Source organism: Camellia sinensis, chromosome 6 (genome assembly GCF_055761805.1).
Source record: "Camellia sinensis isolate YWXY chromosome 6, ASM5576180v1, whole genome shotgun sequence".
Taxonomy (NCBI): domain Eukaryota; kingdom Viridiplantae; phylum Streptophyta; class Magnoliopsida; order Ericales; family Theaceae; genus Camellia; species Camellia sinensis.
Genome location: NC_138966.1, coordinates 125235824 through 125261814, shown reverse-complemented (window position 1 = coordinate 125261814; position 25991 = coordinate 125235824). Strand labels below are relative to the sequence as shown.

At 38.1% G+C, this 25991-nt stretch overlaps 1 long non-coding RNA gene across 1 annotated transcript; it reads right to left on the bottom strand.

The window, feature by feature from the left end:
- Nucleotides 1-7086: 7086 nt before the first annotated feature.
- On the bottom strand, nt 7087-9606 carry LOC145792379 (uncharacterized). The gene is made up of 3 exons (XR_014331774.1): nt 9540-9606; nt 7487-7518; nt 7087-7355 (listed from the first exon to the last, which is right to left on the bottom strand). It is a non-coding gene; the product is annotated as an uncharacterized LOC145792379 (long non-coding RNA).
- Between the last annotated feature and the right edge of the window lie 16385 nt (nt 9607-25991).

Below are 25991 nucleotides of genomic sequence, written 5' to 3'. Positions count from 1 at the left end.
TTCCACCGTTCTGCCAATTAGATGTTTGAACATCTTGGTTACCAACCTTTGGTAAGTCGTTCCTGCGTTTTTCAACCCAAAAGGCATCACTCTGTAGCAGTACAGTCCTTTTGTGGTGATAAACGCAGTCTTCTTTTCATCTGGGGGGTACATGGCTATCTGATGGTACCCCCTGTAGGCATCCAGGAAGCTCATCCTTCCATGCCCTGAAGTGGCGTCTACCAGCTAGTCAATCTTCGGTAGTGGAAAGCTGTCTTTGGGACAGGCTTTGTTTAAATTGGTAAAGGCTACACAGACCCTCCATTTACCGTTCTTCTTCTTCACCACTACTATGTTTGATAGCCACGTCAGGTAATTTACCTCTCAGATGGCCTTGGCATCGAGAAGTCTGTCTACTTCTTCTTTCACTGCTTCGACGTGTACCAACGTCGGTCTTCTTGCTTGTTGAATTACAGGTTTGGCCGACCTGCCAACGTTCAGCTTATGGCAAGTGACCTCGGGGTCAATGCCTGGCATTTCGTAAGGCATCCACGCGAACACCTCAATGTTTGCTCTAAAAAAAACTTCCAATTCTTTTTCCTCTTCTTCAGCTAAGCCCGAGTCGAGAAGAAAGAATCGTTCTTCATCCCCTTCCTGGACGAAGATTTTCTTCAGTGCTTCTTCACTTTTCTCGGCTGGCTCCTTGTCGACATCTTCTAGGACCTCCACGTCCTCGTCTTCGATCTCTGCCTTTTCTGGTTCTCGAATGCTGCAGGTGGATTTCATTGCTGCCATGGAGCAATTTTTTGCCTGCAGCTAATCTCCTCTGACCTCTTCAATCCCATGCTCTGTTGGAAACCGCAATAGTTGATGTAGCGTTGAGGGAACAGCCCCCATTGCATGCAACCATGGCCTTCCCAAGATGATATTGTAAGGGGAGGGTGTGTCGATTACGATGAACTCTGTTGTTACCTTCCTGGTGCCTGCCTGCACCTCCAAGCTGGTTGTTCCCAGTGGCCATGTCAGCGCTCCATTGAACCCGACCATTGGGCTATTGGATTGCTCCATATCGTCTGGGTGAAGGCCAAGCTCTTTGTAACATCGAACGTACATGATGTCGCAAGAGCTGCCTTGGTCAATCAGGATGCGTTTTACTTGGCACTCCCCAACTTGGAGGGATACTACCAAGGCATCATTATGCGGACGCTGTACCATCTCAAGGTCGGCTTCTGGAAAGGACACTACTGGTCCTTGGCGCTCCTCTGCCCGATGTCTTTTCTCCCCGACTTGGTAGACATGTTGCAGGTGTTTCACCTTCTGGGTCTCCCCCCTAATTTCGTTCTCATTGACCTTCGAGTGAATCACATTGACTACCCGAGGTCCTCCTGTCTGAGGTTGTGGTGCTGGGGGAGGTTGGGCTGCTGGTGCCTGAGGCAATCTTGCCTGTTCTTCCCTTGTCCTGGCCTCATCGACGAGGTCTCTCAGATGGCCTTGCCTCACCAGTTCTTCCAAGTGTGTTTTCAGGGCTTTATAACCCTGAGTCGTGTGCCCATCTTCATTATGGTAAGCACAATGTCTGCCAACGTTCCTTCCCATAAACTCTCCTGGTGCCTTCGCTGGTGTTCTGAAATAGGGTTGGTTCCGAATCCGGTCCAGGACTTTGGGAATCGAGATTCGGAACACAGTTGTTACTGCTTGTGTGGCCCTCAGTTCTGTTTCTTGTTTGCTTGATCCATTGTTACCTCGGCCTCGCTTCGGCGAGCCATTTTCTTTCGGCGAGCCATTTTCTTTATCTTGTTTTATCTCCTTAGTCCCCGACGTGTCTTCTTCGGCTCTGGCATACTTCTCGATTCTCGCCATGAGCTCTTCCATACTTTTTGGCAATGTCTTTGCCAAAGGCTTTCGTAGTGGATAGTTGTCTTTCAGGCCGTTCTTGAAAGATACGCCCGCCACCTCTTGATTGCATTCGGGTATTCAGTTGAACACCTCATAGTATCTTTTTGCATAGGCCCTAAGGCCTTCATCCTTGCTGATTTTCAGAGCCATCAATGCGTCCACCCTTAATGGCTGCAGCTTGTTTGTCACGAACCTGGCCACAAACATCTCGGCCAGGCCTTCCCATGTCTTCACGCTTCCCTTTGGTAGTTTGTGGAACCAATTTGATGCAATCTCCTCGAAGGATGAGGGGAACACTTTGCAGAGCAACGACTCGTTCCCACTATACAATGCCATTGAGTTCGAACATAATCCAATGTGGAAGTTGGGGTCTGACTTACCATCGTATATTTGAAACCTCAGCATACTGAATCTCTTCGGCGCCTCAAACCTGTCCAATTCCACCGAGAATGGTGTTCTCGGCTTATCTTGGGAGGTTACCTCGGCGTAGACATTCTGTTGCTTCCACTTCAGGTAATCTCTTAAGTCCTCCTTTGTCCGCCTAGGAGCTCGGCTATCTCCTGCTTTCAGTCTTTTTGGTGCACTACTTTCAGCTTCGTGGTGAGTCCTCTTCGACCCTTCTCCATGAGTTGTGTCAAAGCACAGCGCTTGCCCCTGAACATTCCGATGTCCTTTGGGGTCTACCTCCTTTGTGCGATGCATCCTCCGTGATTCTTCTCTTCTTGACTCTCTTCGTCCGTCTTCCCTAGAAGGTCGGTGAGAGTATCTTTCGCTCCCGTTGTGCTGAGGGGCTACGGGGATTGTTTTCTACCCTCCCTTCTGGGCATTGGCCGCTGGAATCGGCGTGTCCTGCAGCGGGAACGGTGGCTGCATGACGTTATTTTGCATCATGAAATTGGCGACCGACTGCAGGTCTGCCAATTTGTTTGCCATCTCTTTTACCTCTTCGTCCCTCCGCAGGCACCTATCCTTCCATACCTGGAGGTCGTCCTCGTTGTAGTATCCACTTCGATCTGATTTCTTTGGTGCGTCGCCAGTCTGGCCGACGTCTTTCACTCCGTGATTCTGGTCACGAGTTTCTGCGTTGCATTCATCTCCTGTGATATCAAGGTCAATAGGTTTCCCACTCCCAGCAGGAGTGTCGTCTCCAATCTTTTCCTTTTGTCCGTTACTGGCCATCTATTCTCCTTTCTTTCCCACAGACGGTGCCAAATTGTGTGAGTGATTTTCCAATCACACTGCCCAACTCAATATTCAGCTGGAGAACACTGGCAGAATAGATGACACCTGGCTAACCTGTAACAGAAAGAGAATATTCCGGTGGAGGTTCGTCCACCCGGGGGCACTCTAACGATCAAGTCAGTATATCTCTCAAAGATAAGCAATAGTGCTAAACTCACTATTTAAAATATAAATTGCGTACCTTAGACCCATGGGGGTGCCTTTCTTTTATAGCCAACACAATCCTAGTCCCAATAGGAGCCTAGCTCTAATGGACTTAGGATTACTGCTAATCTTGGACTCCCAGTAGGATTGGAATAAACTCTCTAAGAGTCTTATCCTTTCCTAACTGAAGTCTTCTTCTATGCTAGGACTCTTGTGCCTTATCCGCTTATCTCGGATTCTGATATTTTCGGAGATAACCTCGGCCTCGCCGAGATAACCTCGGCGTCATGACCAGGACACGTGGCACCTCGACTGACACGTCGGCGTGACCTTAGCCACGTATTGGTACTCAGAAAATATATCCCTACAATTATGATATTTGTATACAAATAATCTTCACAGATTTGAAATAACTAGTTTAATATTGTTATTTTAAATTCATCACAATAAAACTCTCCAATTTAATCATGAAATCTAAAACAATGCTATAATTTACAAATTTGACCGGTTCTTGTCAATTGATTCGTGCTCAAATTGTTTCATTTAAAATCTATAAATTCAAATCCAACCTTATTTTTAGTTCAAATCTTTACTTTTTATTTTGAAAACTACTACAGATTGAATGATTCAACCCACATCTCGCTCGAGATGGCAATATGAACCCGACCTGACGGGGACCCGAACCACCCCGCCCCAACAAATAGGATTTTCCCCGAAAATTATTTCCCATAAGGCCGAGACTGGTATTGAAAAATACATCCCCGACGGTTTTCGGGCCGGGAACGGTGATAGGTTCCCCCGGCCCCGGCCCCACCTCGAAATTTCCCCTAACCATCCCCGTTTATCTACATATGTGTTTAGGGTTGTATTATATATCTCTTTCTCAACTCTCTCACTCTCTCGTTCTACGCTCTCTCAACTCTCTCATTCTCACAGTCACTGACACCACCACCACACCACTCTCTCTCTTTCCCTCTCTCTCACACACACACATACACCTTGTTTGCTCTCTCATCTCCCCTCTTTAGCCGTTGATCACATACAACAGTCATCGACACCACCACCACCACTGGTCTAGACTCCGATCTACAGATGACAACATCGACTCAGATGGACAAAAACCTTGGATCATTTCTCGAAGAAGCCGAGGCAATGAAAATAGAGATGGGTTCAATACGAGACATCTTGGGTCGGCTACACAAATCCAACGAAGCTTTCAAGTCTGTCCATCGCCGATCTCATTTTCTAAGTCCATAGTTCCAGTTCTGATCGATCCAATCATCACAAAACCTTCTCCCTTTCTCTCTCTCTCTCTCTCTCCCTCACACACACACACATATAATGTATTACATCTCAATTTGTTTGCTCTTGATGAATGGTAGTTGTTTGAATCTGTTCTATTGATGATAATGATAGACAGATTATCATGACCCAACCCCAGGGCTTAGGGCTAGAATCGCAACTTATTAATTAATTCTAATCTTAACAAATTAAATGGCATAGACAGAAGCAAAATGGAAGTAAGAAAATAATTAAACAAAAAATTAATTCCATTCTACTATTTTGATAAAAGAAAATAAATTTATAGGGCTTTTATTATTTTATTATGTAGTGACCAACCATTAGTAAAAGAAACAAAATAACGGATCATCATCGAATTCTTGTGTGGGTTCCATTACATGAGGTTATGGTTTTTCCTTACATCTCATCACCTGAATGGGTAACAGCTATAAGCACATAGCAGAGTGAGAATTATTATGCCAAGAGTATAAGGAGTACAAAATAACCATGGATAGTTATTTAAGCTAAAACAATAACATAATTTAATTTGAATAAATAAATTATTCAAAGTGGCAGAAACTGAAATACAGAAATTATGTAAATAAACAACCATAACCACGGTACAGAACAGAACATAACAGAGGTCACTGGAGTGACAATCAGAACAAAGGTCAATGGATCCATGACAAACAGAGGGTCACAAAGTGACCAAACAGAGGCTAATGGTTATTTAAGTCCCCCTTAGGCATAGGACTCCCATGGTGGTACTTACAAAATATGATTGTTTATAAAATCATTGTCAAATAATTTTTAAAATTTAAACAAATATATCCATGGGTTTCATTTTAAACAAATAGAGTTCAGAAAAATAATTAATGTACTTGAAATCTATATATATATAAGTTAAAACATAACTTGTATAAAATAAATTATGATAACTCAAAATATACATAAAATATATTATGGTTACTCAATGTATAATATAACTCACTTTAATATTAACCTTTAGCCTTTACTTTTCTATAACTGCCTTGTTGTTACCCATAGGTATATTCCCTTCTTATTCGAAGCTTAGCGTTATCAGCCACTAGTGCTGACTATTTATAGAGGAGAAGAATGCATGGTCTCTTTCTTATTGACGTGGGGTAGTTTTTAATTTGGTCACCTGTCCTCACAGGTGGTCCTATTCTCCTAGTCCCCACTTGATGACTCACCTATGCTATATGTGCATAGTCACCACCCTATATGCAAAGGTGGTGACAAGCCACTGTAATTTTTTTTTTAATCTCTTTTATTTACCCTTGGTCCACAGATTAATTTCTCTGTTAATAACTAAGTTCAATTTAAGTCAAATTTTAATTTTACTATTCACAATTTCATTAAATGTTTAACTAAATAAGTCACACAGATCTGTTGATGATGATGTTAATGATGTCGGGGAATTTTCGGGGTCAAGGACACCCGATCCCCGTTAGGGAGAGGAGGCGGGGACGGGAACAGTGATAGGTTCCCCATTAGGGATCGGGGTCGAGGACGAGGGAATTTTCACCATCGGGGATCGGGGACGGGGAGTGTGATTCCCGGCCCGTTGCCATCCCTACATTTCGCACCATTAATTCATTTCTAAATATCCCACCATTACACTTCTAAGTCTTTTATTAGCTAATTACTTATTCAATTATTTGATAATTTTTACAAAAAATATATCAAAGATTAAAATAATTATTGAATACTAAATTTTAAATATATCTAATGTGTCACCAAACATAAGATATCAAAAAGGTAGGCAAAGACTTAGGGTTTTTTTTTTTTTTTTTTTAACGATGGCAAAGTATTAGGTGCACTACAAGAATTAACACTTTTGGCAACAAAAAAATTGGTCGCTAAAAGTCAATTTTTGGTCGGCAAAAGTTATCCGCGACCAATTTTTTTGGTCGCTACTTTGGTCGCCAATTGAGGGTCGGCAAAAGTAATTCGCGACCAAAATTGTGGTTGGTCGGCAAAAGTTGGATTTCGCGACTAAATTTTTGGTCGCTAAATATTTAATTACCGCGACTAATTTATTTTGTCGCCAAAACACTTTGGTCGCGAAAAGTGATATTTTCCCGACCAAAAAGTTTAGTCGCCAATTATCACATTCAACGACCAAAAAGTTTGGTTGCCAATTGTGACATTTCACGACCAAAAATTTTGGTCGCCAATCGTGACATTCCGCGACCAAAAAATTTTGGTCGCCAATCGTGACATTCCGCGACCAAAAAGTTTGGTCGTCAATTGTGACATTCCACGACCAAAAAAAGTTTTGGTCGCCATTTGTTACTTTTCGCGACCAAAACTTTTGGTCGGCAAAAGTGAGTTTCTACGACCAAGAACTGTTTTAGTCGACAATAGATGTATTTTTTGCGACCAAAACTCTTGGTCGGCAATTGTCATTTTTTGCGAAAAAAAAAAAATTTATTTGTTGCGACTAATAAATTGGTCGCCAAAGCAGGAAAACAATACACCTGTAATTCCTAATAATTCATTCAATCCATAATAAACCTATAATTTTAAAGCATCCTTCAAATTAACTGAATCATTAACATTCGACACAATACATAATTCATTAACATTCGACACAATACAACTATTCTAAGTTTTCATTCACAAGTCACATCCATCTAGCATAACAAATTGAAACAATACATAATTCAGATTTACAGCAATAGGAAAATTGCTTAATCCACTAAGTTGCCTTGATAGCCAATCAAAAAATCCTTGCGCCCTTCCGTGCCACGCTTCGCATCCATCAAAGCAGTAGTGATGTAAGGCACCTAATAAAGAAACAGAATTGGAAAATTTATCAGAGAAGCATGATAGTGGCAGCAACACTGGATTGCAAACCCGTATCTTTGCAAAAATCAATTAAATCCTATAAGCATGTACATCGTATTGAGACAACTACCTGGCATAATAAAACTGTACCTATTGCTGTACCTGCAAATTTCAGTACACGATGATTAATAAGCTAACAACCATAACAAATACAGACATAGTTAACTATCAAAGCTCCATTGATTCAGTTCACTTTTATATATGATTTTTTAATAAAGTTGGTAAAGTTTATTTTAACGAATAATACCACAGATTAATTAAAACATGAATGATTCTGATGGTCTTAGCTTTAGATTAAACTTTGGGTTGTAGATGAGCAACTTGAGCTGACATTCAATCAGCACTGATGATCAAGGCCCCTAATCTAAGTAATCACACACAAAAGATTAACGTGTACCAAAAAAAAAATATAAATTTGCAGTTCACATAAATAAGGTGGCATAACATTTGTGCCTCCTTTCTGTTCTCTTTCCCAAGACATCAAGGGAAAGCATATTCATCCATTCTGCTACCCTACCTACCAGATATGATATGAATGAATACATCTGACGAGTTTTCCTTAAAAATAATAATAGAGATAAAACAAACTTCTCTCTAGTGGATGCATATTTGTGGACAGGGAGTGAGTTTAGGTACTACAGTGCAAAAGTGAAGTGGATGCATATTTGAGCACCAAAGGCTGAAGAGGGCTTGGGATTCAGAAATTTGAGAGAGTGGAATAAGGCCACCATGCTAAGACAACCTTTGTGGGCTTTAAGTAAGAAAGCTGATTCTTTGTGGGTTAAGTGGGTCCATACTTGTGTAATTAAGGGTAAGTGTCTTCCTACTGAGGCATCTTGGACTGTCAGGAAGTTTTTTGAACTAAGAGCTGTGGGGCAGCCTTTGATCAATATATCATTGGTGATGGGACTGTTACATTTCCGCGATTTGATAATTGGCATCCCTTGGGTCCTTTGAATAAGAAATATGGGGAAAGGGTTGCTTTTCATATGGGCATGGCTGTGAATAGTAGAGTTTCCTCTTATCATTAATTTTGGGAATTGGAAGTGGCCTAGAGGTAGAAGAGTGGTTATTACTGAGATTAAAGCTAATACCCCTGCTAGCTTCGTATCGAATCCTAATAGGCCTAACTCAGTGTTTTGGCTACCCTCTAGTAATGGTGAATATACTGTGGCTTCAGCTTGGCAAGCAATTCAAATGGTATTCCGTATCGTCTCTGGACATAAATTGGCATGGTTTCCTCAAAATGTTGCTAAGTGGAGCTTTGTGCAATTGGTTGCTATTCTGAGATTGAAGCTAATACCCTGCTAGCTTTGTATTGAATCCTAATAAGCCTGACTCCGTGTTTTGGCTACCCTCTAGTAATGGTGAATAGCTTGGCAAGCAATTCAAACACTATACCCTATCGTCCCTTAACATAAATTGGCATGGTTGCCTCAAAATGTTCCTAAGTGGAGCTTTGTGTAATGGGTTGCTGTTCAGTGAGGACTGGCTACAATGGATAGAATGTTTAGGTGGGGGATTGTTTCTGAAAACATGTGTGTATTGTGCAATGGGTTTGATCACGATCATTTATTTTTTTGTTAATATTTTTCAGCATATACTTGGACTGTTCTTTTGAGGAGAATTCTTCCTGGTAGAAGAATGCCTGACTTTTGCTGAAGAGTGTGGAGGTAAGGCTATTACAGATTATGTTTACAGGTTGACCCTTGCTGGTACTATGTATCATGTTTGGAAGGGAAAGGAGTCAAGAAGATAGAAATGGGTGATATTAGAGCTAATCTTAGCTCATTAAGGAATGTAAAATTTTGTCCTAGTGCTAGAAACAGGAGTTGTGTCATGTGAAGTTTGTTTTATTTCAAACCATCCCCAGCCCTTCCCATCAATGTTACAGGAAGGACTTGAGAAAGCTCCTCTTGGAGATTTAACTTCTCTCTAGTGCAAGCAGTTAACTTCTTTTTCAAGCTCTCAATCTCCTGCTCCAAGCTAGCTGTCCTAATGGGGGGGATAAATTCACAATGCATTCTTATTTCCAATTTGAAAAGATAATGCCAACGCATACCTACCAAAAAAAATATTAATGATAACAACTTCATCTGATGGACTTGAGATAAATAATATACCTCTGAAAATGCATTCGAGTAGCCACAACAAGGTAACCAGGACCAGCTTGTTGCATACACAGCTGTTCAATGTCTTTACGTAACTCATCACGCCAACCAGAGAGTGCTTTTTCAAGAAAAGAAGTGAATAAGGATCTGTATAATACTCCCAGTGGAGGAATTTTGAAAACACATTAAAGAGGAAAATCTCTTCAGAGAAATTTTCTTTTAACAAAAAGCTAAGACTAGCTCTCTGACTCAAAGTTTAATGGAATCTAATTTTTGAGATGGGCCACCAAGTAAGGAGAGTAAGTAAACCCCAGAACTTCTCAGATGGGCCACCAACATCTTTGTTTAACACATTTCAATCATGCTGGAAGGTCAGTCACTACTACAACATATGACCACTCAAATTCGGAAAAATTCAAATCAAATTCTAACCAGGACTATAAATATAAACAATAATAATGAACATTCTCATCAATGTCCCCTCACAGAATGTACCATGACCAAAATTCTATATAGGACATGTCCCATTACCAAGTATTAACCAGTCTTCATGTTTCCTCATAGAATTTTCTTTATGAAAAGGCAACTACATATTATTTCCAAAGTATTTGTTGGTAACAATTCAAAAAATCTCACTCCTACGTAACGATTTATTTTCTTATTCACTATTTAAACATTGTCATTACAATCCAAGGAAAGGAATTTTGGCTTACACAGAAGTAGTATAATCAGAAATGGAACTGCATACATAGCAAATAGGTATTTCATAAAATAAACATTAGAATATTTCTTTCTCCTTATTCATCAGAGCAAACCAACCCCCTGTCCCATTTAGTACGTCTCAAGGTCTTCAAAACAGTTTACTGCATTTGATGCACCAATGACATGATGGCCTATCCTTTCATCCACTCTATACTTGCTCTACAAAACACCATGCTACCGTACATTTTTTCACACCTTCCTCAGTCCACCATGTCTTCCTCATTACCAACACTAATTTGTCATTACATTTTATTGTTGTGGTTTCTGAAGCATTTCTAAATCATCCATCAATAAATTGAAACATATTTTCAATTTGACTAGAATTTTGACTTTTAAAACTCATCTAAAACAGATAGAAAGAATATAGAATGACCCAATACACAACTTCACCTATGTATGACCCATGGATGCCCTTACCTTCCATGTCAAGAAAATTTTGAAATAATCAAAATACTCTTAACCTATAATACTTGATTTTTCATATCGAAAGCTAATTATATCCATACTAACTTAAAAATAAGCATAAACAGTGACAACCAATACCAAAATGTGATTAAGAAAAGTTCCAAGTGTGTCCATCTTGAAACCAACCAATTTCCAAACATTCTCGCTGCTTTAATTTTACTATTTATAGATGACCTTACAGTTTGCATCATGAGTAAACTTTACAATTTGTAAAGGAAAGTAAAAGCAAAAATAAAAAATAAAAAAAGGGAAACAGAAGGGTCAACATGAACTATTAACTATGCCATCAATTTTACATGCCCCTTTTTTCCATTTTTTCTTTTGGTTGTTTCTAAAGGATGTCTTTTTAAAATATTAAAATAGCAAGAAACGAGATTTCCCTCAAACAGATTAATCAAAAAAAATGCAGATCCAATATCTAAATCATACCTCTTACCCTACGAATCTTCTCAATGAATTGCTCACCAACAATACCCGAACTAGGAACATTGAGACCCCGTGCATGACTAATTCTTCCTGAGGCTCTGATTACGGCTATTAGGTCCATACCACCTGATAAACCAACAGTCTCCATTTCCTAACTGTCACGCCTCAAGCTCCATGGCAACGTCGCACACTCATTTAAATAAGCATACAAGACTAAAAGTCCAACCACATAAACCAACAATGCAAAATACTCAAATTAAATCTTTAATTATCATAATGCCAAAATTCATAAAAATAAATAATTCTTATCATATGAAATTGTCCACCAAGTCCACTGGTATAATCCACTAACAAAATAATAATCCAAGTACTTAAAGCAAGCTAGGGTTGAAGAATTGAAGAAAAAATGTTAGTGTTGTAAACAAAATTAATGGTAGGAAAAGGAAGATGAAACAGATCTGGTTCAGCGTGTTTTAACGGTTAAAGTGCATCATGATGATGAAGATGACAACTAGAGTAGGCAACACACATGGATTCCTGCAAGCAGGCATCGCACAGACCATCCCAAACAAGCTTCAAAAGCTCTCAAAAAAAATTCTAAACTCATCATTGTTGAATAAGAAGTACATCCCTTTATACAGAACTCATAATTCCAAAAGGACTGACTCCAAAATTTAAAAAATAAAGACTTTGGCATTTAAAACTCATTCAAAACTTACCTAAAATCATACTTAACAACCCATATAAAACTTGACCCAAATTATAACCTACAGGCAGCAACTACAACCCATTTTCAGAAATTTCTGAAATTAGCAATATACTGATGACCTATAGAACACTACTAGATAATATGAAACAAACCAGATCAATGCCTAACCTAAATAATCATAATATAAGACTCTACCAAGAATAATACAATGATTATGCATAGTTCTAATAGGGCCCACCATGAAATTATGCCAATATCAGAATTTTACTGCTTCCTTGAGTTTAGTTTTTTCTTGCATTAATTGAAGAGAAACTTTATGCGCAGTCAAAAGATATTAACAAGATAACTGGACCAAGTATTTGTTAGCAGACAGTGCAAATAGCCAATACATGGTAAATCATGTGCTATTTCACCTGAACTGAGTAGATAATCATAACTTAAAAAGATTGTACATGGTAAACCTTTTCTGCTGCATGTCATAGTTTCTGGGAAGCCATTGAAGGAAGAAATGAATATGGCAACATTGTAGCAGTGTGGTTTTTTCGATCTTTGCACTCCATAAACCTGAATAATTATCAAGATTAATAATATAATCATGATTAAAACATGAAAAACTCTACCAACACAGGTGTGATTTTTTCAAAGATTTGAACAATAATATTGCATGGCATATGACATAAACAATATAATTACTACTTATGAAATCTGAACTAATTCAAAATGGTTTTGTTGTTCATTTCAATTAAAATTGGTTTTTAAAATTTAATTATGTAAATGAATAAGACCCTATCACAGCCTTGATCATTTTTCAGTCAATAACTAATATATAAAGAAGTTAGGCTGGTCTCCTCCAAACCCTTATAATGTGAGAATACAGGGTAACTACTACAGAGACTTTGAACAATCAATGGAGCAAACATTTCTTCAATTTGTCCTTCACCAGTATTGTGGGGATGGGGGTGTTGTGGAACTAAGCAAAGCAAAATAAATATTATATGGCAATAATGAGCTTACCATGCAAGAGGGCTAGCAGTTCGATTAATGAGCAAGATATTTGAATATTGACATTTCTCTTTGAGATCAACACGAGTAATTTTTTGTACATGGGCCATCCCTCTACTCCCCAACTTCAAGCTTGTTGATAGAGCCAGATGCCATGTTTCAGAATTGTCAAAAACTACAGGAACAGTGTTGGAAATGAGCTCCAAATCATACAACGAATCCATGGCACAGGAGCTAGCAGCCCACCTAATAAATAAAATGACACAAATATCAGCATACATTAGACAACACCTCTAGTTATTTCTCTGAAAATACCACTCAATTTTTAACACGAGAGAGTTACAACTGCTAATACAATGAGGCAACTATTTTTATTTCATTTTATTTTATTTTGTGAGTGCAGCACACATGTCCTGGTTTATTTTATTCATAAGCAAACTAGGAAGTGCCTAATATGCATGCAAGACACCAATCCTGTGTCAGTGTTTGTACCATGCATTGAACCATAAGCCTCAAGTTGTTGCTTTTAATAAAAGGAAAAGAAATGCAAGGAAATTATTTACAAGTGTTATGCAAACAATTTCATTGAAAACAAAACAACAGCCAGTGTTCAACTATTGTCTTCTTCTTTTGTTCCCTCTGTTGTGATGTAACCAACCAAGGATTCTTTACAATAGAAGCCAAATGAAGCTTACTTTTCCTCTGAATTTGCATTGTCTGACTGATGAAAAAGCCCTTTATTATTATGTATTGGATTAATACACATCCTAGAAGGCATCACAAAAGTTCTGCAACAAGATAGAGTAGTGAAGTCAAAACACTTATTACCAAGACTATGATAATCATTAAGACCAACAGTAATGAATTTCTAATCTTTCAGGGTCTCACAAGCATCTTTATGCCAAGACTGAAATCAGATTACTTACTACAGCTATTAAAAGCAAGCATACTTACTACAGCTATCTTTTAAATGCTAGTAAATTAAGAAACAAATCAAAGAAGCCAATCTTACTAAAAATGCACATCACTTAAAAGAAATGATTTGTTAAATTACAAGAGGAAATAAAAGATTGTGTTTTCTCTCCTCCCTTGTTTGGTAATGCAATGTAACAACCAGTGGTTAAGTGTGAAGTTTTAAATAGCTTTTCCATGAACAATAAAAATCAAATTTCGGATGCTTCACTAACAGGTATTTTAGGGAAGTCATCTGAGATATGGAATAAGGGATGCCACCAGTGAAGCTATTTCCAGCAAGGTTTCTGCATTACAAGGGGATTGCTGATGAAACCACCATAAGAAAATTAAAGGGCGCAAATTTTTTTTTTTTTTTGATAAATGAAATTAAGGGACTGAAATAGAAGAGAAGGAAAAATCAGTAGGCATTAAGCATATAGTTGCGTGCAGTTTGAAGGTGTGCAAAATTTACACATAAATCAAATTAAAGAAAAAGAACTTGGAAATGAACAAATCGAATCAAAATCAAAATCCCATAGGAGATAGACGACTTTGACCAACCCTAGACTTAAAAAAATCACTTGTTAGGGTTTCAAAAATTAGAAGGAGAGGGAAAGGGGCAGAGTGAGAGCAGCAAACAAGTGAGAGAGAGAGAACTTAACAGAGTCGTAGTCGTCGGTGGTAGTCACAGTCGCGGTGGCGGGCTTTGTCTTTGTGTTTAGAGTCTTCGTCCTCGGCGGGCTTGAAGGATGGGGGCTTGAATGCAGGGGGCTTCGGAGGGAGGTTTCCTAATTTTCTCTGAATATCGTCCCATTGAGTCGAAGCTCCTTCCACGTCCTTGTACACGAAGTGATAGTTCCCCATTTTTGAGAATCTCCGATCAACTCTCTCTCTCCCTCCCTCTCCCCCTCCCTATAGTATCGTATTTTGGGGATTTTTTGTTAGGGATTGGGGATTTGAGATCGTGAGAAACAAAGGGGGGAAAGAAAGGAGGGAAATAGAAAGAGCGGGAAAACGAAAAAAAGAAGAAAAGAAGAGGAGAGTTAAGATAGGCCATAGTTTTATTTATTTTTTGCTAATTTTTTTTTTTTTGGTTGAAACTGCAGAAATTTTTTTTTTATTTTTCTTAGTTATTAAGGTTGAAAATTTATTAGTTTCATTTTTATTTTAATGAAATCTTTTTTTTATTTGGTAAAAGTAGAGGTAATATTTTTATGAAAAATATTTTCAATTAAAATATAAAGTTAATGAAATTTAGAGAGATAGAGACAGACAGATTAACTTTATTTTAATGAATTTTTTTTTTATTTGGTAGAAGTAGGGTAATATTTTAATGAAAAATATTTTCTATTAAAATAAAGTTAATTTTTTATGGTCAATGGAAAATATTTTTTTGTGGCCCATTTTTTTTTTTTTTTGTTTACTAAAAATCAAGAGCTAATTTTTTGTGGTAGAGAAGAGGGAGCGACAGTAGTGGTGAAGGTGGTGTATAAGAGGTGATGGCGAAGAAGATTAGTGGTGAAGTTATGGTAGTGGTAGAGGAGATGGAGTGGTGGTAGAGGAGGAGAGGTAATAGTAGTAGTAGTAGTGGTAGCAGTGGTAGTAGTGGCAGTGATGGTGGTAGTAATGGTAGTCGTAGAGGTGGAGTGACAACATTGGTAATAATGGTGGTAGTGGAATGACATTTGCAGTAGTGGTGAATGTGGTAGAGGAGATGGGTGGTGAGAGAGAGATGTGTGAGAGACAGATAGAGAGAGACAGAGACAGAGACAGAGTGATGAGCGAGAGAGAGACAAAGCGGTCGCTAAAAGTGCATTTTCTTGTAGTGGAGAGCTCAATAAATAGAGAAGATGAGAGGGAGAGAGTGAGCAAGGTGAACACAATGGGAGAGAGACAGACAGACAGACACAAAGAAAGAGTAAGACGACATTGTTTTTTTAATTTTTTTTTGTGACAGAAAAATGACGTTGCATTTATTTAAACTATTTTGTGACTATATATATATATGAAAATGTCTCAAAGCCACAATATATATATATATATATATATATATATTTTTTTTTTTTTACTTTTTTTTTTGCAACGGTACCTATTACAGTCGCAAAAAACTCTTCTTTTTTTTTTTTGCGACAACAAGTTTGGTCGCCAATAAGTTTTTTGGCGACCAAAATTTTGGTCGCCAAAAGATAAAAAATAATTTTTTATTTTCCATTCGGCGACTACATTGTTTTAGTAGCCAAAACTCAATATACGGCGACTAAAATATTTTTTGTCGCTAAAAATAAGTTTTTGGCGACCAAACTTTTGGTTGCCAAAAGATAAAAAATAATTTTTTATTTTCCATTCTGCGACTAAATAGTTTTAGTAGCCAAAACTCAATATACGGCGACTAAAATATTTTTACTTGCTAAAAATAAGTTTTTTGGCGACCAAAATTTTGGTCGCCAAAAGATAAAAAATAATTTTTTATTTTCCATTCGGCGACTACATTGTTTTAGTAGCCAAAACTCAATATACGGCGACTAAAATATTTTTTGTCGCTAAAAATAAGTTTTTGACGACCAAACTATTGGTCGCCAAAAGATAAAAAATAATTTTTGATTTTCCATTTAGCGACTAAATAGTTTTAGTAGCCGAAACTCAATATATGGCGACTAAAATATTTTTAGTTGCTAAAAATAAGTTTTTGGCGACCAAAATTTTGGTCGCCAAAGATAAAAAATAATGTTTCATTTTCCATTCGGCGACTAAATAGTTTTAGTAGCCAAAACTCCATATACAGCGACTAAAATATTTTTAGTCGCTAAAAATAAGTTTTTTAGCGACCAAAATTTTGGTCGCCAATTCCACAATCAACTTATTTTTGATCTTGCACGACCAACTTATTTTTTTGTCGTCAAAATGTGACCTTCCGCGACCAAATTTGTAGTTGGTCGCCAAAACCACATCACTTTCTGCCATCAACTCATTTTTTGGTCGCCAACATATGGTCTTCTGCGACCAACTCATATTTGGTCGTCAAAAATAATGATCATTCGCGACTAATTAATATTTGGTCGCCAAAAGGTAACTTTTAGCTACCAACTTTTATATTGGTCGCGAAAAGTGGTCGCTAAAAGTGCAGATTTTTGTAGTGGTGGCATGCATAAAGTTTGAGATGGAAGCCTATGATGACATGGCGATTAATAAAATGAGCAAAGTTGGAATGGAGGGATTGGATGAAGGGCACGCCCATATGTCCACTTTAGTATCAATGGCGAATGAAACTAACAGAGGTTTGGCAGCTCAAAATGTAGGAGTGACATAATTTAATGATTGCTCAAGACTCAAGGGAGGTATGTGTGAAGAAGTAGGTCAGAGCACAAAGGAGTGAGAAAGATGAAGAGATGGAACTTCGATGGGCTCAGATGGACTTGTAAGAAGTTTAAATGAGAATTATCTATGTAGGCCCAATTTAAATTTGGAAGTGGTCTTGGATGCTGCCCAGTTCGACAATGTAAGGAATGGATTAGTCATTAACAAATCCAGCTCTATTGAACTGAATGATAGCCCAATTATTATAAAGGAAAGTAGTGAGTAATTTTTTGGGCTGAGGGATAACGTGGGTCATGTGGAGAAATTTGACAATCAACCCATTGTATTATTGAGTTCAATCCATAAGATGGCCCAATTGGAGCAAGGCATTAACTTAGCATTTCAATAAGGCCATACCAGAGGAGAACATTTTGCTGTTTGTGAGAATCAAGATCAGCAAAGGAAGGAGAAAGAATATCGATACAGGAAAAATAAAGGGAGAAGAAGAGCACCATTTAAAGATGGTTTTCAAAGAGAAACTCTGTTTCAAGAGGCTATAGTTGCAGTTTCAACTTCTCTGTCGGTACGCAACATCTCTGGTAGACAAAGGAAGTTATTAAGGGAAACTCAAAATACAATTCAGATGGGGAAGGCATTAGGTTTGGATTTAGGTGGAAAAGAAGCTGAAACAACTAAAAAGATTATCCAGATGGAGGAGGATGATGAGACAAGACTTGCTAGAGAGAAAATGAAGGGAGGTGTTTAATTTAACACTAGAAGGTGAACTCAAGAGAAATAAGTTGTTAAATGAAGATTATATCATGGAATATGAAAGGGGTTGGAAAGGTTAAGAAAAGAAAAAGAATTAAGGGGTTATTAAGGGGAAAATGTTGACATGGTTTCGAGACAAAAAGAGTAGAAATTGATGAGAGATTTGTTAGGTCACTATGGCCTAATGAATTAATGGAATACATGATGGTGGATGCTAAAGGTAGTATTATTTTGCATTTGGAAACTAGAAGTTTTGGAAATAAAAGACTGCTGCAGCTCTAGGAGATTTGTTCTACTATCATGTACAATTCATTCTAGCATTGATTGTGTTATTAGGAATGTTTATGCACCTAATGATGATGTAGATAGGAGGCAGATGTAGGGGGTTTTGTCTAAATTGAAAGAAACATTCCCTAAGCCTTGGTGTTTAGGAGGTGACTTTAATGAAATCATTTCAATTGTAGAAAGAAAATGATGTTTAAGGAGGGATAGGGGTATGACTGAGTTTGTGAACTTTATAAATAGTATGGAATTGGTGGATATTCCCATGTTAGGAAAATAATACACACGGGGCAACTCTCAGAGCTGGAGTAGAATTGATAGATTTCTGGTTAACCCAAAATGGTTGGTTTGGTTCAAGATCAAAGTGTGGGGATTACCTAGATTTCTTTCTGATCATTGCCTAATACGAATGATGGAGAATGAAAGAGATTGGGGTCCTAAACCCTTCAGGTTCATAAATGCATGGGTTTTACATCCTTTGTTCATTAAGGAAGTCACAAGGGTATAGGAATTTACACATGTGGGGGGTGGGCAGGGTATATTATTATGAGTAAGTTGAAAGCATTGAAATTGACTCTGAAAAAAATGGAACTTTAAGGCGTTTGGGGATATGGAAACAAAGCTTAAAGAGGCTGAAAAAGAGCTGCATGACCTAGACTTATTTGCATAGTCTAGAAACCTCAATGAGGATGAAGTAGCAAGAAGGAAGGAGGTAAAAAGGTTGGTTTGGAAGTATAGAAAAAGAAAGAAATGGATGTAGCTACAAAAATCAAGAATGGATTGGGCATTAAAAGGGGACAAGACCACAATGTTTTTTCATGTGATGGCATCAATGAGGCATGGTAGAAATATGATTAATTCAATGAAATTTGATGATGTTACAGTTGAAGAAAAAGTAGAAATCAAACAAGCAATTTATAACCACTTCAAGTACCAGTTTGATGAACAATGGAGGTGCAGGCCCACCATTGGTAGAAACTTAAAAAAGGTGGATCATAATCAGGACAATGAAATTTTGGAAAAAGAATTCAATGAAGCAGATAAGTAAGCAGCAATAAAAGAGTGTGATGAGAATAAAGCTCCAGGGCCTAATGGTTTTAACATGCTATGCTTTCAAAGGGGGTGGAAGGTAATGAAAAAGGATATAATGAACTTCATGAAAGAATTCCAAGAAAATATCATATTAGGGTGTGGAGTGAACTATTCTTTTGTCACTTTTATCCCAAATAAAGACAACCCATCATCTATTGCGGATTATAGACCAATTAGCTTGATCAACTCTGTTTACAAAGTCTTATCCAAAGTATTAGCAAGCAGATTTAAACAAGTGTTACCAGGAGTGATTGATAAAGTCCAATCAGCTTTCTTGTGAGGAAGGAACATCATGGATGGGGTTCTTATTGCCAATGAGGTTATGGATTGGTAGAAGAAATCAAGAAAGAAAGGTATAATCCTAAAATTGGACTTTGAGAAAGCCTATGATTCTGTAAACTGAATTTTCCTTTTACAAATGATAGCAAGCTTTAGGTTTGGGCCAAGATGGATATGATGGTTGAAGAAGTGCATTACTTCAACTAGAGTGTCTGTAATAGTAAATGGATCTCCCTCTGATAAGTTCTGTCCTGAAAGAGAATTAAGGCAAGGTGATCCACTCTCACTTTTTTTTTGTTTAATGTTGTAGCTGAAGGGCTTAATATATTGTTGAAGAGAGCAAAGGAAATGGGGATTATCAAAGGAGTGGAAGTGGGTCATGGAAGGCATAATGTATCTCACCTTTAGTATGCAGATGACACTATAATCATGTGTGATGTAGAGTGATCTAAAGTTGTTGCTATTAAAAGAATTTTAAAGTGTTTTGAAGTGGTGCATGGGCTTAGGATAAACTTCCATAGAAGTGTGGTATGTGGGGGTGGTGGTGGGTGTGGATGTGGATGATGAATTAGTGTTGGATTTTGCAGCTAAACTTAATTGTATAAGTCAAAAATTACCTTTCAAATATCTTGGTCTACCACTTGGTGCTAATCCAAGCAGAAAACAATCTTGGAAACCAGTCATTGATAACTTCAAGAAGAGGTTTTCTAGATGGAAAAGAAGAATGTTGTCATTTGCAAGGAGAGTAGTTCTTATTAAATCTATTCTGCTCTCATTGCCCATTTACTACATGTCATTATTCAAGATTCCTGAAAATGTTGCTAAAGAATTTGATATATTACAAGCAAATTTTCTATGGGGATGCACAGGAGTTAGAAGGAAAATTCATTTAGTAAAATGGAAAGAAGTTACAAGGAATAAGCAAAGAGGGGATCTTGGGATTAGAGACATTAGAGTTGCAAGTTAGTGTATGTTATTCAAATGGTAGTAGATATTTGCTTTGGAAGATGAAGCATTATGGAAACCAGCTATATATAGCAAGTATGGTTCCAATGAAGGGAGATGGCTGCCATCAACTAATGAAGCTGGATCAACTTCTAAGATTTGGAGGGATATTAGGAATGTGGCACACTCTAACCCAAGATTATACACATTCTTTCTAGAGAATTTGGAGATCATAATAGAGAATGGTAGAAGAATAGTGTTTTGGGATGATATTTTGAAGGGGGGATTCAAGTCTGTGTAAGATTTCTGAATGTTTTCTGTATATTCAACTTGTACGTAATACAAAGATTACAACCAATACTTATAGCAATCCTAAACCTAATTTATAATAGGAAATAACCTTATACAATCACTATACAATCAATTGAATATTCACAATCAGCCTAATTGATATATTTCTATAATTACATAATATTCTCAAACCCCCGCTCAAACTCAAGCTGTTTGAGCAAACTGACATCCCTTCTTAGGACAGTTGCACTTCCAATGGCCCTTCTGATTGCAAAAAGCATAGTCATCAGAGGCTAGTGACCCCTTCTTGGGCTTCGCATGGCCTTGAAGCTAATGAGGTGATGGGGTCGACAATAGAGGAGGTTGAGTAGGAACAAGGAAGGCAGATGGAGACAAAGTCTGATTGGCCGTCTTAAGATGGGTTTCTTCAGAGAGGAGCTCACGAACAATAGCATCCACAGAGGGGAGAGAAGACCGATGGAGAATGCCACCAGGGATAGCCTCATACTGAGGGGAGAGAGCCGTTAAGAACTGCACTAAACGACCTTGCTCCTGAAACTCAACATAAGTGTCTAGTTCCTTGAGGCTAGATGGTTCTACGAGAGCCAATTGATCCCAGAGACCTGTCATCTCAATGTAGAACTCCTGAATAGATTGATTCCGCTGACGAGCACTTTGAATAGCTGTTTCCAACTCATATCGTTTGGCAAAGTTGGACTGTTAATACACACATAATAAATAGTTTCACGCCTCCTTAGCAGTATTGTATTTAGAAAACATCATTCCAATATAGTCATTCACAGAGTTATGAAACCAGGTCAGAACTTGGGCATTATCACAATCCCAAGTGTCATAGGAAGTTAGATATCCTTCTTGTTTCGGGTCAAATGAATAAGGAACAGAACCAGAAACATAGTCCCATTTTTTCTGACCAAGAAAGAAATTCTTCATAACACTAGCCCAATAAGCATAGTTGGTACCAATGAGTTTACATCTGATGGCTTGGGTTTTGGTGTCTGTGATTATAATAAACCAGAAAGATGTAATAAACAAACAGGTATGGGGTTTTAGTGCAATAATCCTGAAATAGGGTTTAAATAGAAATACCCAAGTTGAATTAGAGAGAGAGAGAGAGTGAAGATGAGAATCTAAAGCCGAAGTAGATAACTGCGAATCAGACAGAGATCGCGAGAAAGAGAGAGACCTTCGCGAGATAGATGCGATCACGAACGCGAGTCTGGAGAGAGAAAAGTCGCGACTCCGATGGTGACAAACCAGACAAACCAGAGAGGACTGATGGTGATGACCCGGACAAACCAAAAAAGTCACCACTTAAGGCTGATCATGAACTAGAAGAACCAAGGAGGGGTCAAGATCGATGACCCTTTGACCAACGAACCACAATGGCGACAAGTGAAGCAGTTAGGGTTTTGAACCTTGCTCTAATACCATGTAAGATTTCTGAATATTTTCTATATATTCAACTTGTACGTAATACAAAGATTACAACCAATATTTATAGCAATCCTAAACCTAATCTATAATAGGAAACAACCCTATACAATCACTATATAATCAATCGAATATTCACAATCAACCTAGTTTATATATTTCCATAATTGCATAATATTCTCACGCTTTGTACTCAGTTTCCTAGACTTTATTAGTTGTACACAAAATAAGAGGCTTCTTTAAGTGTGTAGATTTCAAGATTGGATAGCTTAAATATGTGGAGTTTTAGTTTTAGAAGAAATCTTCATGCTTGGAAAGAAGATGAGGTGAAAAGACTTACTGATATGTTGGGAGCCGAGCCAAGGCTAAGCATGGAGCATGATGTAGGCCAAAAGGTACCACATTGAGGTCGCTTAAGTTACATTTATAGTCTTTCAATTTTGTTTATTTGGTGGATATGATGTGTTTAATGCACTTATACAGATTTGGCAGGAAATACACAAATTCAATCACAAAGAGCGCAAAAGTATATTATCCATGCGAAAAGCGAAAAATTCGAGCCAGCTACCTCACCGCACGTGCGACCCACCAAGGGTTGCATGTGTGAAAATTTTAGTGTATTCTGATGGGAATAAAAGGAAGAAAAAGGGGCTGTAAAAGGGTTCGAAAATTATTCTAAGAAAATGAAGGCTAGGGTTTTGAAAAGGTGATTTTCTTCAAGCTTCAATGAGAACTTTCGTGGGGGCTTCTTCCTCTTCCATCTCTTCCACCTCTTCACACTCCTCCATGAGTGGTTAGGCTCTTCTTTTCTATGGTTTTGATGAAACCCTAGCCATATAAAGGGATTTTTCTTAAGCGTTGAGAGTGAAACGGTTTGCACAAATGTATGGACATTTTAGAAGTTTATAATAATTATTCTTTTCATCTCTTCAAGTATTTTACTCTCTGTGATTGTTTAATGCTTTCTATACATTAGTTTTCTTTGTGTTTGTGTTCAAAGTACAAGACGAGTCATGCTACGAGAAACAGGTCGTGTTACTACCATAGTTTAGAGCAAACGCCTCGTGCTACTTGGGATGATTCGTGCCTATACGTTGAATGCAACAACCCTTTTGAAATACCTAATATTTCACAACTACAAGTTTGAAATATTGATCAAGAAGGTTGCTGCATTCATCGTACAAGCGCGAATCATCTCGAGTAGCACGAGGCGTTTGCTCTAAACTATGGGAGCATATCACGATGGATTTTGTTGTGGGCCTCTCGAGGACTCAACGGGTTAGTGATGCCATTTGGGTGGTAGTTGACCAGTTAACCAAGTCGGGGCAATTTATAGCTATGCGTGTGAACGATTCAGTAAACTATCTGGCCGACCTGTATATTAGGGTGAGGTTGCACGGAGTCCCTGTGACGATTGTTTCGAATAGAGACCCATGTTGCACAGCTCGGTTATGGCAAAGCTTATAGAGTGCTTTAGGCACTAGATTGATCTTTATCACAGCGTATCACCCTCAAACTGACGGGAAGTCTGAGAGGACCATTCAGATCTTTAAGGATATGCTTCGAGGTTGTGTTCTTGACTTCAAAGGGTCGTGGGAGAGACACTTGCCTTTAGTGGAGTTTGCCTATAATAACAGTTTCCAATCGAGTATTGACATGGCACCATTTGAGGCCTTGTATGGCCGACTGTATAGATCTCCGATGTGCTGAGCCGAGGTGGGTGATGCACCTTTGTTGGGCCCAGACTTGATTCGAGAAATGACGGAGAATGTGGCACTTATTCGTAAAAGGTTGGTTACAACCCAGAGTCGCAGAAAAGTTATGCCGACCGTAGGAGAAAACCCTTGTCTTTTGAGGTAGGAGACCATGTGTTCTTGGAAAATATCACCTAGGTGGGGTTTGATGATATTCAGGAAGAGTGAGAAGTTGTCCCCTTAGTTTATTAGTCCTTCTGAGATCCTTGAGCGGATTGATGAGGTAACTTACTGTTTGGCATTGCCGTCACAACTTTTCGGGGTCCATGACGTGTTTCATATTAGCATGCTTCGGAAATATAAGCTGAATCCATCATGCATGTTGGATTGGACTGACTTAGAGGTAGATGAGAATGCCTCTTATGAGAAGAGACCAATGAGAGTCTTAGATAGACGGGATCAAGTTTTGCGAGGTAAGACGATTCCCTTGGTTAAGGTACTGTGGAAACATCACAGAGTTGAGGAAGTAATTTGGGAGCATAAATTGGAAGTCCGAGAGAAATATTTGGACTTATTTGTTGATGTTTAAATTCTACATTGAGATTTTCAGTATGTGAATGAAAATGTAAAGACATTGTATATGTTATGGGTATCTTGGAAACATGAATTTTATATAAACATTACGCATGTTTTGAGAATATGGAATATTGATGATGTTGTATTATTCTTGGAAGCATTGTATATGTTGTGTAAATTTTGAAAACTCGGACTTTGATTAAACATTGTAAATGCTTTGGGAAATTGTAAATTTCATTTTAGATTGGGACATGTGTATCGAGTTGATGAGAATGGATGATCGGGGAATGGGTTATGGTATTAAATTCGTGAGAATAACATTGTTATGAGTGGTCTAATGTTAATTTTGAATTTGGTTTGTAATTTCGGGAATGAAATTCTTTAAGAGGGGAACGTAATAGCGATTCCGGTTTTGACCCGTCACTTGTTGTATTCCAGACTCGGGTTTGTATGGTGATTCATATCTTATTTTTCTTGTATTCCCTCTATTTTGGTTATTGAGTTGTAGTTATGCGTTTGGAACAGCTTGGTTACTTGTTTTTTCAAACATTATTCTCCAGATTTTTGCTCCTCCGCTCAAGCGGACATTCTTGCGCTCGAGCGGGTAATGTAAATTTTGGTCATCCACTCGAGCGGCCTTTCTTGCGTTCGAGCAGGATTTGCAAACTCTCAGTACTTTTCACGTCTACAAAAGTACTAGAGAGGTGTTTTTCATGCTCGAGTGACGTTTCCCACGCTCGAACGGGTGGGCGCTCGAGTGGCATTTCTTGAGCTCGAGCAGTTTGTCTGTTGTCTGCAAAAGTACTGCATGTGTGTATTATGCGCTCAAGTAGAACAAATTATTGTGTCTGACGCTCGAGCGTCAACTTCTCTGCTCGAGTGAAACTGACATTTTATATCACTTTTTCATTTTTCTCTCTCTCCAAAACTTTCCAAAAACCTAAGCCTTGACCCTCTCTCTCTAAAATACTCTCTCTCTCTACATTTTGATCTAGATCCTTTGGGTTCTCTACCCTAGTGCCTTTGTAAAAAAGCTAAAACATCTCAAGATCTACACTTTGATCCGAATATAGTTGGATTTCGAGATTTTTGAGGTTTCTCCCTTGCCTTGTTTGGTCTTCTCTTCTTAAGGTAGGGATTCTCTGCACTTTAATGTGGTTTTTAACTTAGTTATTTTGTTAACATGTAACAATGGTGGAATTTGATGGTAATATGACCAAACCTAGGGTTTGGGTATAAAATGGAATGAGGGTTTTTGGTAAATGAGAAGGAAATGATTGTGGAATTTGAAAATGATGTTGTATGATGTCAAAATTGTTCATTTTGGTACTTGATTGATATTTGGGAAAAAAGGGAGTTTGCCCCAAAATTATTATGATATTTATTTTGTATAAATAAATGAAATTGGTGTTGTAAACATAAAATTGGGCAAGTATTGAAATAGATGATAGAATTAAGTAGGTGATACGT